This window comes from Oenanthe melanoleuca, chromosome 9, assembly GCF_029582105.1.
Source record: "Oenanthe melanoleuca isolate GR-GAL-2019-014 chromosome 9, OMel1.0, whole genome shotgun sequence".
Classification (NCBI taxonomy): domain Eukaryota; kingdom Metazoa; phylum Chordata; class Aves; order Passeriformes; family Muscicapidae; genus Oenanthe; species Oenanthe melanoleuca.
In genome coordinates, this window is record NC_079343.1 from 8,956,469 (window position 1) to 8,969,654 (window position 13,186).

General features: G+C 38.1%; 1 long non-coding RNA gene across 4 annotated transcripts in view; it reads left to right on the forward strand.

The window, feature by feature from the left end:
- LOC130256702 (uncharacterized) overlaps positions 1 to 13,186 on the forward strand; it is a 177,143-nt gene that overhangs the window by 7,486 nt on the left and 156,471 nt on the right. For 3 of the 4 annotated variants that reach the window (XR_008841168.1, XR_008841167.1, XR_008841166.1), the window contains exon 3: positions 5,221 to 5,303. This is a non-coding gene — a long non-coding RNA (uncharacterized LOC130256702). Of the gene's footprint in view, positions 1 to 890; positions 964 to 5,220; positions 5,304 to 13,186 lie in introns of all 4 variants that reach the window. The other variant, XR_008841169.1, reaches the window with a different exon arrangement.

Consider the following 13,186-nt stretch of genomic DNA (forward strand, 5'->3'; position numbering starts at 1 on the left):
CTCTGCAGCAACTGAGGCCTGCCTTGGATGCCTTCCACAGTTTGCTTTTCATTGTATTACAACTGATTGATCCCAGAGTACAGATGGATCCCTGAGTTCCAGGGGTTAGTTGAATACCAATATTACCCTAGCATCATATCTCAAAAATAATCAGCAGTTTAATTCTGAATCTTTTTTCTTAGTAGTCTTTTTTTCTGGGTTCATGATAATCCATCTGCCAGAACCCTAATTTCTGTTCTTTTGTGGTTTATCTGAAAAATCTGATTTTCACATCTTTATGCATCACCTGGCTCACAGGAATGAAACTGAATATGAGCAACAAAGAAAACAGTTAGGTTCTTCCTGGAAAATCTTTATTGTAGATGAAACTATTCAGTTCCTTAGGGACCAAGTGAATGTTTCTTCTTGTGCTGCACTTATCTTTTATTGAGGCTGGGTTTTTTCTATTATAAAGCATATTCTTATATATGCTGTTAATAAATAACTTTGAAGAGTACATGAGGGAAGAATAATGTAACCCTATGTAAGCCTGAATATTTATAAATTTGAAGAATCTAAAATTTTATAAATTTTATGCTTGAATGACTTTACATTCATAGAATACCAAGGCTTAAAAAAATGCTAACTAAATATTCTGCATTAAGAAAATTTCAATGCATTGTTATGCACTCAAAAATCAGGAAATGATAGCATTAAAATTTTGTGTCTAACCAAATGTGCTACCTGTTGTCATGACAATACAATCTTTAGATTGTAATAACAGACTGCATGTAGTGAGGCTATGATACCTTACAGGCTCATATCTGACAGCCTAATGCATATCTAGATTAGAGAACAACAACTTTATTTGTTTTGGTTTTTTTAAATAATATGACATTTTCATATTTCAGCTTGAATACTCTGAGAGTTTTCAAAATCCTGGGGAAAAATCTGAGCATGACAGAGAAGCCCTTTCCTGGCAAGGTTGGTTACCTGGCAGGGAAATCTTCCCCTGCACTTTTCCTCTCAGCCCTTGACCAACACTTACATCATGGAGCTGAAAGCAAAGTGATTTTGCAGTCACTTGTGCACTTCAAGATAGAAAAAAGGTGCTGTCAGAAAAATATTTGGGAAGTCTTACAGAATTGTGAGTGCTGCTTATGGAACCTGTTATTAGATCTGCAGCATTTAACTGCAGGTTTAGCCTGGTAAAAAATATCCAACATAACCACGAGTTCTGCCTGCACTTGGGTATGAAAATACTGGTGATAAATTGTTGGTAAAAGTTTAATTAGGAAAGAATTTTACCTCATCTTCTGATTTTTATGCTAGCAAAGAATCTGCAGAGTTATGCTGTGATAAAGGTTGGGCTTTGTGTTTGGAGATGACAGATGTTTAAGTCATTATCAGTATTTTGGACCAGTTATTTGTGGTTATATTTTCTTCAAAGGCCAGTCATGAAGCAAAAAATTTATTCAAGTCACTTCTGCACAATTTTGGCCCAGGACAAGATGCTGTGTTTAAATTTCATTTAAACCCTGACCATTAGTGCTGCCACACTGCTGTGCCAGCAGAGAGTCCTGGGCTTCTTTTCTTTCCACTGCTACATGAATTTTTCCTGTCGGGAGCCCCTGGAATCAGCTACATCCACCTGCTGAGAGCAGCTTTACCCAGCCACAAAGTGTCTACCCATGAGCACTCTAAGATCCCACTATGCAATGAGAATATCCTACTAAGTAAATAAACCTGGCTTGTTCTTTTGTACAGGTTCTAACTCCCTCTTTCACGGAGCACAGATCAGAAGGAAGTCTCTTAAATCCAGTAAAATCCAGACTCCCAAGAGAAATGAAATAGATTTGGAATAGGTCTTGCAGAGTAAAAACTGTACCTTTTTACTGTGCACCTTTGAGGGCTGTAGTAAATATGTTGCATTTAATGTAGTGGTTTTATGAGCTGAGAACACAATCTGCTGAATTTTTTTGTCTCTGATTGTTTAAGACCATATCATATCTGAACTTCTACTTTCAGTAAGATCTGCTATGATTACTCTGGGGATGTGAAAGCCAAAACACAGGCTTTATCATAGGGTTGTTTTAAATAAATATTTGGCTTGATTTGGTTGTTTTCTTTTGCCTGACTACTTTCACAACCTGTTCACAATTTTCTCCCATGATAAACCAATTAGGGCCAAAAAGTTAATGAGGGGGCATGCTGAGTTTTGGGACACACTGGTAAAAATTGCTGGGGGAGGGAGAAACTCCTACTCATGGGAGAAAAGCAGGGTCTTCATTCTTGGGTGGCATGTGCTATGAAAACCTGGTGAGTCTATCAGGGCATACTTCCCACATCACTGGCATTTTTATATCTTGTGTTGACAGAAACAGGGGAAGTAACAGGGTCTACTGGATCTGCATGGGATGACCATGCAGAATTGGTGGGCAGAAATGGAACACAATTAAATGTTGTCTTGTTATAGTGGGTTTATTTGGCAGACTCTCCGCCTCTCCACCTTTCTCCAACAATTTCAAACTCTCTCTTGACCTTGTCTTAATTTCTGGTTTCTCCCAGTCTTGATCTCTTGCATCTGTTCTTCCTTCCCATATGAACAATCAACCAGAGAATCCCCTCTCAATGAGAGCCTGGAATTGAGAAGCTGAGGTGTACAGGAAGCAGCCTGTTGTCCAGATCACTCTCTGATGGGAAGAGTCTAACAGCTGGTGAACACTATTCTGCATTTCCTATTACTGTGTTTATACACTCCTTGCACATATTTTGTAGTCCTTTCTCATCTCTATCTTCCAAAGAACTCCCTGTACAGTTTCAGGCTTTGGGGATATATGTGGGATGGTTGTGCAGAAGCCAAAGCATGTCCAATCATTCTCCAGACAGCGTGGTGAGAGCTTTCTGAAGGATAAATCAGCTGTGGCAAAGTAGAATGACTCAGCAATAGTTTTAGCCACCAAGGATTGTATAGCTACATTTTTCAGACAAGAAAAGTTAGAGAGTAAATCAGCTACATTTTTAAACCACAGAGCAGAATGAAAGTGGTGGTTATGATACAAGCTGTTTTATCACCCTAGCAATTTTCCAGTGGTCTCAACTATAATTTTAGTAAATCCAGCTGTGGTGTTTAGTAAGGAAAAAAAAAAAAAAAAAAAAAAAAAAAAAAAAAAAAAGCTTGTGGTTTTGTTCTTTTTTTCTTTTTAAGTTTTTGATTTCTTTAATTAATTACATACTGTAAAAGGTCAGAGGTGAATGCGAAAGGTTGATTAATTTCTCTCAAAACTCTACCTGCCTCTTTAAAACAATATTTTATCGTCCTTGAAGTTGGCAATTTTTCTGTTACAATCTGTATCTTGTGGTCTAAATCAGCCTTATTCCAGCAAAGGGAGGCAGTATTGGCATCTTTGAACTAGAGACGTAGAAGTAACAAGGTTGTTCTTTTATAATCCCTGAGCATACTTTTTACAAGCCTGCTCTTTAATTGTGGTGAACATGATGGCCAGCCTCCCTTCAGAGTACTCTTCCAGGGAGCACATCTTTTTATTTTTGGCTGGGAAATGAGAGGGTGGCCTGGCAGGGAGCAGTATTGCTGGAACTCACCCGTTCCTGCCAGCAGTGGCTCCCAGATGTTTGTCAGACATTTTCTGAAGTCATGATAGTCTAAGAGTATAAGGTAGGCAGGATCTGTGGGCAGAAATAATAGTTTTTATTAATTAATATTCTTGGAAAAATATATACTTTCAGCCGCTCAGCCTGTCTTCATGTATGATCTTGTGTTCTGCATGGCCTACCATGAACTGACAAGCTGAGTCCCTGCCATCTACTCTGCTTTTCCTAGCTTTCTTTTTTTTTCCGCTGTTCCAACCAAGGCTATTACCTCTTCCTGCAAATGTTGACACTTTTATATTGAGCATTTAGCAGGTGGCAGAAACTAAACTGCTCTGGATTGCTTCATCACAAACCTGAGGTGGAATAAATCAGAGGTGGCCTGTCCTGAAATGAGGGAGAGTGTGTGTTTCTATTCTCCTAAGTCCAGGATCAATTTCTTACTGCATTCTCTGCCCATGACAATGGCTCTGAGGGTGGCAGAAACTGTAATTGAAAGAACGAGGTTATTGGGCAATATGAACCTAGTGAGGTTTGCTGGAACAGTCCTTAGCTGCTTGCATACTTTTACACAGATTTGGGGTTTTGCTCCCCTTTTCCTCGACAACAAATGTTGTTTTAGCACAGGTCTATTAGTAAATTCCTAGCACAATTATACTGGAGCTGAACAATGATGAAGAGTGCTATAGAAGTAATGACTTGAAGTATCCGTCTCTTAAAACTCCTAATAGTTCAACCAACACCTACTAGAAGCACCAACATGCATATTAAGATTTCTTAACCTCTGCATATGACTATATGAATATCCAAAGTATACCTGGAAAGTGCAAACAGTATCATTTTTATGATTTGTCTCTTCTTACTCCAGTTCTTTTTCCCATGTGATTATTTTCTGAACAGCAAAGTCCAATGAAATTAATTTTAATTGTTTATGTCTCTAATTTGGCTCTGTAGAAACCTTGCAATGGCAATTACCAGGTGTTTCTGCTCATGGTCAGCCACTCCTTACTCTGGTATATAATCCTTAGGAGATGAATAAGAAGTTTCTTGGAAGGTATTAGTTTCCTGGGTCTTTGTTTGGGCCTGCTGAAAGACCTCTCACTAATTATCAAATGAGTCATGCAATCCTGCTGAATTACAGTGTAACATGTTACACCTGTAAAATGTTCTGCCAGATAAAAGTCTCTCAAGTATAACTGAATGTATCAGTGTCAAAGCCAGCTTTGTCTGTGTTGAAGTGAACAGTTTTGCATCATGTGCAATATTTCTATAAGTGCATCCACAGCTTGTCACTTAAATTAACCACACCCAGCTGTGATAGAAGTGCCAGCCTCAGCACCCGTGTCCACTTTGGAGCCCTGGCCTTTGGCTTGTTAAGGGTAATGCGGTTCAGCTGTTCTGGGGGTGCTCCCTTCACCCAAGACACATGAAAGGAGCCCTGGGAGTACCTGGAGCTGCTTTTGGCTTGGAGTGAGAGTGCAGCTAATATGGGTGCCATGGAGGTGAGGAGGGTTGGGAAAGTTTTGTGGTGTAGTTTAGCAGAATGATATCACAGGTGTGCTTCTCTTAAATACTGTAAGCTAAAAATCTCCTCTTCATTACCAAATGCCATCTTTTTTTTCCTCTTTTTAGAGAGGGCAGCAGTTGTGGGCTGAGAACCAAGTAATTATTTCCAGAATGAAGAAGACTTTCTTCCTGTAAAGCTGTGTATAAATGTAAGTCAGAGAACTTTCAAGGTGTCTTCCTGGCTAATAGCCAGTATTATATATATATCTATACTTTGGATTTAGTATTCATTGAGGGCCATATGTAATAATTATATTAATGTATTTTGTTTGGAATATCAGTGACAATGAGGTCACCTTGGGAAACAAGTTTTGTCATTGTTGTCTGTGCTTGTTGGAAAGACATAGAGTTTGGGGTTTTTTTGTATATTTCTTGTTGTTTCTGACTTATTTTGTTTTAGATTCCTCCATATTCACTTCAGAGTACAAAGGATTTTGGAGGTGTAAGCTCTGAGTTGAGGTGTGCCCATTTAACAACACGGATCACAGGTGTTAAAAAAAATTGTGTTTCAAAAGGAAAAAATGTTTAAAAAACAGTGTTGAAAATCAAACTTTCTCTAAGGAGCATTCTGAAAGTCTTTCAAAAATAAGAACATCTCTGAAACTTTAAGTTTATTTATTACTAACAGAAATAACCTCTGAAATTTCAAGTCTCAAATAGAACAAGACTAGCTGCAGGTAAGCTGAGGGCAGCATATCTGTGTTTGAGGGAGAATGTCTAGAGAAAGGTGGGGGAGCAGGTGAAGGGTCTGTTGTGTGAGTCTGATGAGGAGCAGCTGAGGGATCTGGAGAAATGGGGGTAAAAGAGAACCATAGAGCTGAGATGGGGGTCTCCTCTCCCCCTTACAAGTGGTAGAGCAACAAGAAATGGCCTCAGGTTGCACCAGAGGTTCTTTAGATTGGATATTAGGAAAACTTTATTTTTGGAAGGGATTGTTAGGCCCTAGACTAGGCTGCCCAGGGAAGTGGTGGTCACCATGCTTAGAGGTATTTAAGACATGTAGATGTGGCACTTGGGGATGTGGTTTAGTGGTGGACTTGGCACTTCTGTGTTAACAGTCAGATTTGATGAGCCTAATATCTTTTCCAACCTAAATAGTTCTATGGTTCTAATGAAGCCTTCATTATTTAACCACTAGTATAATGTGGTACTTCAGAAAAGTGATCTTATTCAGTTGATCAAGTTGAAGGGAATTACTAATGTTATGCCTGTTTATACCATCAAATATCTCTCAGCTGTGTGGGTTGTTCCATGGCTCCTTTCATCAAGATTTAATCTGTGATTTATAACTCATAGTAATGAGTCAGATTTCTGGTGGTTTCCCTATTGCATCTGGAGGAAGCCTTACTTTACCTTAAAGTCTTAATTATTTATAACATTAGAAAATCCTAAAAGTGACTTAATTTTTTCCAGCTTAGCCTAACACTGGATCTTTCTAGTTGCTTTCTTGTAGCTTCCTATGGTACATATTAATGAGGTAAACTCTTTTGTTAAAAAGAAATTTTGGGGAAAGGAGCCAAAGAACTAATTTGCTCTTGCTAACATGAGTAGGTCTCTTCTAGTCACAAGAATAAGATTGTTTTGGCAAGTTTGGCCCTTTTATTTTAAAGTGTGTGTGGAAATTGTCCAATTTGGGGGTTTATATGCCTACATTACTTTATTTTTTTTTTTTTTGTGCATGAACAAGAGACCAAGAAATGTGAAAGTTAAATGAAGCTCAAAACTACAGGGGAAAAATGAACAACATAGCAGAAAGATAATGCAAAGGAGCTCTCTAGCACTAATGATTTAGCTGTTACCACAGTTCCTAGTGCTGCGCTAGCCTTCAGGGTAACTTTTATGCTTGTGTTTCTGCACCCAGAGCTGAGAGGAGCTGCTCAGCATCCCCAGAGGGTGAGGTCTCTTTTGTTCTGGTCCATCACAGCCTCACCTGGATGTCTAATGGGCTGCCAGTAGCACTGCTGAAACTGTATTTGAGAAAGGCAGAGGCACCTACTAGAGCAGGTCTTGCCCTGTATCTCCCTGTCTCCTGTACAAAGCAGAAACCCAAAATCTGTGCTAGTTGTGTAATGCATTAAATATGAAGAAGTGCTTTGCCAACTCTGGTGCCTGAGGCATGGGTTTCATTAAACATTCTATCTTCACAGAGTGCCTAGTTTCTAACTGTAAATGCTTGTAATTAAGTCATCCAGATTTTTAATGACAGCCTTGAACTTAGTTGCCCTGGATCTTGATCTAGTATTGTTTCTGCTTTAGAACAGAAATCCCCTAACCCCATTTGCTCTAGTAATTGCCTTATCAATAAAAGAAGCAACCATCTTGGGTGGTCATGAATCTGGCACATAATATTATATGGAGACTGTAAAGCAGTTCAAAAGACAGAGCTGTACAATGCATAATAGGAATCTGAATTGCCAAGGTATTCAGAGAGAGTGTCACATCTGTCAAATTATTTTAGTTTTCAGCGATTCTCTAGTGCTACTTGTTTTGTTGTTTTTTTTTTTTTTTTCTCAAATGCAATGCAGTCACCTTGGATCCTGAAGTCAAAGTTACAAACAGTGAAAAAGAGCTCAATTTCAAATAGTTGTTAATCAGACAGAATAAATGTTTATTAAATTAGAGTTGATTTGTCTACCCACTTCTATGAAATGATTTATGCATGCAACTAATTTTCAGTAGTCTCTGAGCCTCATGCAGTGTTGCTGTGTGTAATAGCTGGCTTGGCCTAGGCAGTGAACTGATGCACAGGCCAGAGGAAAGCTTTCTGTATAGCCAATCCTCCCCATTTAGAAAAGCAAAACCTAGTTTAGCTGGAATACATCCACAGGTATGTGTGTATATAAATAATTGCAAATATAGGCACTCACTGTGTAAAAACAGCTGAAGAAAAATCAGTGAGCTTCCTAACAGTACCAGAGAGAAGAAATAGTGGAAAGTAGGGTACACAAATCTGTGGGGAGTTGAGAAGGGACTGCTTTCTTCAGTTTCCTGGGAGACAATTTGACATAGAAACAGAAGAAATCCTGGCTCAAGCAAAGGAATGGGTTAGTGGGTGCTCTTTAGAGTGCTTGTTCCCACGCATAAGCTTTTAGAAGTTTTAGGGCTTATTTAACTGTATGCCACTTCTAAACAGCATCAAGTAGAACTAATTACTTGTTTATATTTATTTATTTTCTGGCAATACAGACTTTACTGGCAAACAACTTCTTTCCTCTCAAAACTGACTTTGTAAGGATGGTTAAAAAATGACAGAAGTTTGTGGTTTTGTTTTTAAAGAGATTTTTCTAAGGTTCTCAGACCTAAAATGTAGCCTAAAACTGAAAATGACACACCCAAATATGAAGTTTAGATAAAATTGGATATTCTAAAAATTCTTGAAGTTGGTCTTGCTTCTGTTAACTTAGTGGTAGTTACAAGAAATTTTTGTATTTGATAACAAATTGAATCCTGAGTAATGTCCAGTATTAGACTTATCCTGCATCAGGTATTTTCATCTTGTCAGGGGGAATTAGGTTCTAAGATTTCTATAGGCATCTTTAATTGCCTATGTGCTTTCAATTACTCTGTTAAAAAGCTTATCTGTAAGTTATTTTTCTTGGTTTCATGAGGACATGGCATTCTGAAGGTTTGCTTAATAAGTACAAAAGTAAGGAAAGAAAGAATCTTAGTGTTATAGAAATTATAGGCCCCTTTAGGTATGAAGTTTCAGAAAGGATGCATTAAAAATGAGAGTAAATTCAGAGAACTAAAAAATTAATTAGGCTATAAGGACATTCTGTGTATTGTAAGATGTCTACTTGGTCCATTAACTTCTGCAAGTAAAGGTTAAGATGTTACTTAACAGTGGTCAAGTGTCTTTGTAGGGAAAAATTAGAGAGCTCTTATATTCAGCTGGAAAAGAGAGAAATCTAATCATGAAAAGTGAAGCTATGTAAATTCAGACCAGAGATAAGGCAGCCTCTTATCAGTAAGGGTTATTCATCACTGGAACAACTTACCTAGACATGCAGTAATTTCACCTCCACTTAGTGTATAAGTGAAGATCTTTCTAAAAGAGATGCTATAACTCAAAAGCAAATAATGGTCTTGAAGCACAAATTATTGGGTGAGGTTCACTGGCCTGTGTTATGCAGGAAACAAGACTATGCTATCTTAACAGTCCCTTTTTGTCTTACACTCCTTGACAAAGTAGCTGCCAGCAGAATTATTTGGAAGTATAAATCCATCTTAGATGCATATCCTTATTGAGCTTGATGAATTTTGTAAGCACAGTTTATGGATCAAGCAAAGAAATTATTGTCCACAAGCACTTGACTGGCACTGCATATAGGAAAAACTGAGTCTTGTGGAATTTCTGAATGCCTCCTTGTAGTCAATCCGAATCCATTAGAACAGTAATGGTAGGAAAATATCTCTGTTATCAGCCTTGTTTGCTTAATTCCACTGAACTATCTAGAGAAATCCTAGTAAGGCTGCTGGCATATTTACAGCTAGCTGCAAAACTATTACAGGATGATGGAATCTGAAGGACAGCTTGTGATATCAATAAAAAGCACCAGATGTTACATGCAGGCAAATGTAATAAATTAATTGTCATAATTAAAATTGATAGGGTAATAGCCCAAATTCACAGACACTTTAATAATGGGTGATATATAAATAAGCTTACTGAAATCAATTGGTCTATTCACATTGTTTAGTAACTTTCAGGAGCCTTGTTTCTTATCCTATCTAAGCAACTAAGAAATTAGACCTTATATAAACTTGTACTGATCTGCTGCATGTTTAACACCCTATCTCAGCAGACTCCTAACACTGGTACAGAAGGTTCCCTTACTGGTGGTGAAGACTTCTGGAATCAGAGCTCAGTTGTAACTGTATTCTTTAGTAAACAGGAGGAACACTGCTTCTTGGTGCATGGTAGAGCAGCAGATTTCACCAGCTAGAGATACAAAGGTCTCTTTAGGGAAAGAATTGTTGGCCCTGAGTGTGACTTTTTCTTAAAAAAGGACCTCAAAGGACACCATGTTCTCTTCAAGGTCAAACTGACATGAGCAAAAAAAGTCTAGATGAGTTACAGGAAAAAAAACTATTGTGCTCTTTGTACAGACTCCTTAAAGGAGCATGCCAGGTTTGACATCATGGAATTCAAAACAAAATCTGACTCTTATTAACTGTAATTAAAATATGCTATTTGTGTCAGCTAAGTACATAATGCCCTTAAAAGATCATTATCTTGGGATTTGTCAAGGTTGAACTGTCTCTATAGTAAAATCTGAGAACATATTTCAAAATTGACTAGATTCCTCTGAAAACCCATTGAATCCTAGTAATTCAATACATCCTTGTTGTCAACTTCTACTGAAAATATTTATTTCAATAAAATTATTGCAGTCTATACAGCAGCAGTCATATGCTCTGGTTTAATTTGTGACTAACTTAGCTGTCTATTTAATGGCTACATGTAGGATGGTCATACAGGCTACAGAACAGTCTCAGTTCATGTTTTTGTAAGGAGAGTTTAAAATTGGCTTCTCTCAAAAGCTGGTGTGGGCCCAGCAGTCTCCTCAGCAGGGTCATATTCGTGAATGCTCTGGACCCTGGCAGGGATTTCTCTCTTTTTTTTTCTTTGGTATCTGCAAGGTGAAGCCCAGGGCTAGGCCCACTTTGACTGCTGCTGTCCTTACTTGCCCCATTCCTAAGGGCTGGCTGTGAGCCCTTCTGCTGCATGTAGCAGGGACAGGCTTGGTACCTTTGACTGTGGCTGGGGACAAACAAGGTTTAGAGCGAGGCAGGGCTTTTTCTGTGGCTCCAGGACTTCCCTGGCTGCTGGACTTCTGCACAGGCTGGATGAGTCCCTGCCAATGCCTGCACTGTGCTGAGCTTGCACTGCTGAACAGGGAAAGCTCCATCCTTTCCTAGAAAAACCCAGAAGAGCAGCACCAGTACCATGGGTGGAATGATGTGATGGTGTGTGGTAGTTTTTGACCAGTACATTGTGGCTGTGAGTGCCCAAGGGTGTGTTTGAACTGCTCTTGGCCTGTTGAAGGTGTAATTGCCTCTAATATAGTTCCCATTGTTACTTGACTTGGTTTTCTAAAATAGGATAAAAATTTAATCCTAAATAAATTCTCATTCCTCATGCTGATCTGTAGTCTGAAGCTCATCTCAATCAAAGCTAATTTACATCTATTTAAAGCCAATTCTGAGTGCATTCCTAGTATTGTTTCCTCTTACTTCCTTCAAGAACCATTGTTAGAATTTCTGTAACTAATTTAGAAGCAATAACTGCATTGATAGATGGTGTTCAAATGTTCTTGAAAAGCTTAGGAATAGGGATCAATTTCTGCCACAGTGTTAGAATGTTGGCCAGGGCATTTTTATTGAAAAGCATAGAATATTCTTGGACTGGGCTGCAGTAGGCCCATTTATTCCAGGATGGAAAGTGGCATTTTGAGAATGGAAACCAGTGTTGCAAAAGACAGATTCCTAATTAGCTCTTGTTACTAAACCCTACACTAGGCTACAAGTCATGACTTGTGGCAGCATTCTAAGGTATAGTTTTGACCTGCTAAAGTTGTCTATAGGGACAGTCAGAGAAGTGCTTTTACTGTGTGGATGAGCTCCTTTGTCCTAGGAAGGAAATTATCAGTAAGTCAGAAGAATGCCCAGGTGGCTGTCTGTTCTTAAAATACTCTCCCTTGAAGTTTTCGTTGAAAACATCTTTAATAACGCAGCTTCTTTCCTACTTCCTTTTAAAATTCTGGTAAAGCATTACAAAAAATTTTAGCAACTTGAAGGATTGAAATTGTGTTTGAAAAGCTGGCTAAGATGGGTTTGATATCTTTTCATGTACCTGCAGATAGTGACAAGTGTTCAGCAATGCAAACCAGATTGAGGCAAACAAAGCACCATTGTGGAATCTGAGGTAAACAGGATGTAAATAGAACATCTGGAATAAATGTGCTATTTCTAGATAAAGAAATTATTCAGCCTTTCTCTTTCTAATAACTTTTTATTAGACTCATTCTTATAGATGGAAAAAAATCTTTGTGTAATATATAATTATTCTCAGCAGAGATTCTATCATGAGTACTTTTAATAATGTTCATTGTTGCATTGCACATTTGGAGGACAAATGACTCCTTGTAGTGAGTTTCTAGTTTCCAGTGCAGCCAGACAGGGCAGGTTTGCAACGCTAGAGTGAATGAAGGTGTAAGGCATTATTAAAGACAAAAATTACATGATAACTAACTAATTATGTTTAAAGAAAAAGTTATGATTAGTGAGTATATGATTCTTGGTACCACAATTATGTTCACAGTTGACTCCTTACCTGCTTTCTGGAGAGATGGGGAAGGAGGAACAGTTACATTTTCTTCTTTCCACATGGTTGTCAAGAAGATAATTATATTACCTTTGTTACTGTCCTAATTTGGGGAGCAATGTCCACTTTAAAGAAAAAAAAAAATCTAAATTCATGGATTTGCTTAGCATTTTAAAAGACCAAATTTGTTAGTTATTTTAGCATCTGACAAAATAAGGACTGAAGTGAAATGTAATGTAATCTAATTTAAGAAATTTCTAGAAACACAGCCTTGTAGTCACTGAAGCCAAGGGTAGCATGTTAGTTTTATCTTTGCAGGAGGAGGATAAGGCAGCTGGTCCTTTGATAGAGAAGGATAGGGGGCTTTATTATTATTATGTAGAAATTTTGTCAGAATTTAATAAAGTCTTGAGCTGTCAATTTAAACAGAGCAGATATCAAAAATGTAGTTATTTCTTCAGATAAATTGAGAGTTGTACAGGTATACACTGAGCTGAAAAAAATTGCCATTGGAAATTCTGAAGAGCTGAAGGGTGATGGAGGTAACTTCCAGGGAAAACTTTTGATTTCTTGGGGTGGGGTGTAAATATTGTCTGAAAACCAAGAATTGGTCATCTGGGAGATGTCATGTGGGATGCAATTTCCCTGCAATATGAAAGAAAGTGGCATCTACCCTGTAAGTCAGATGATACTGATAACTTTTGA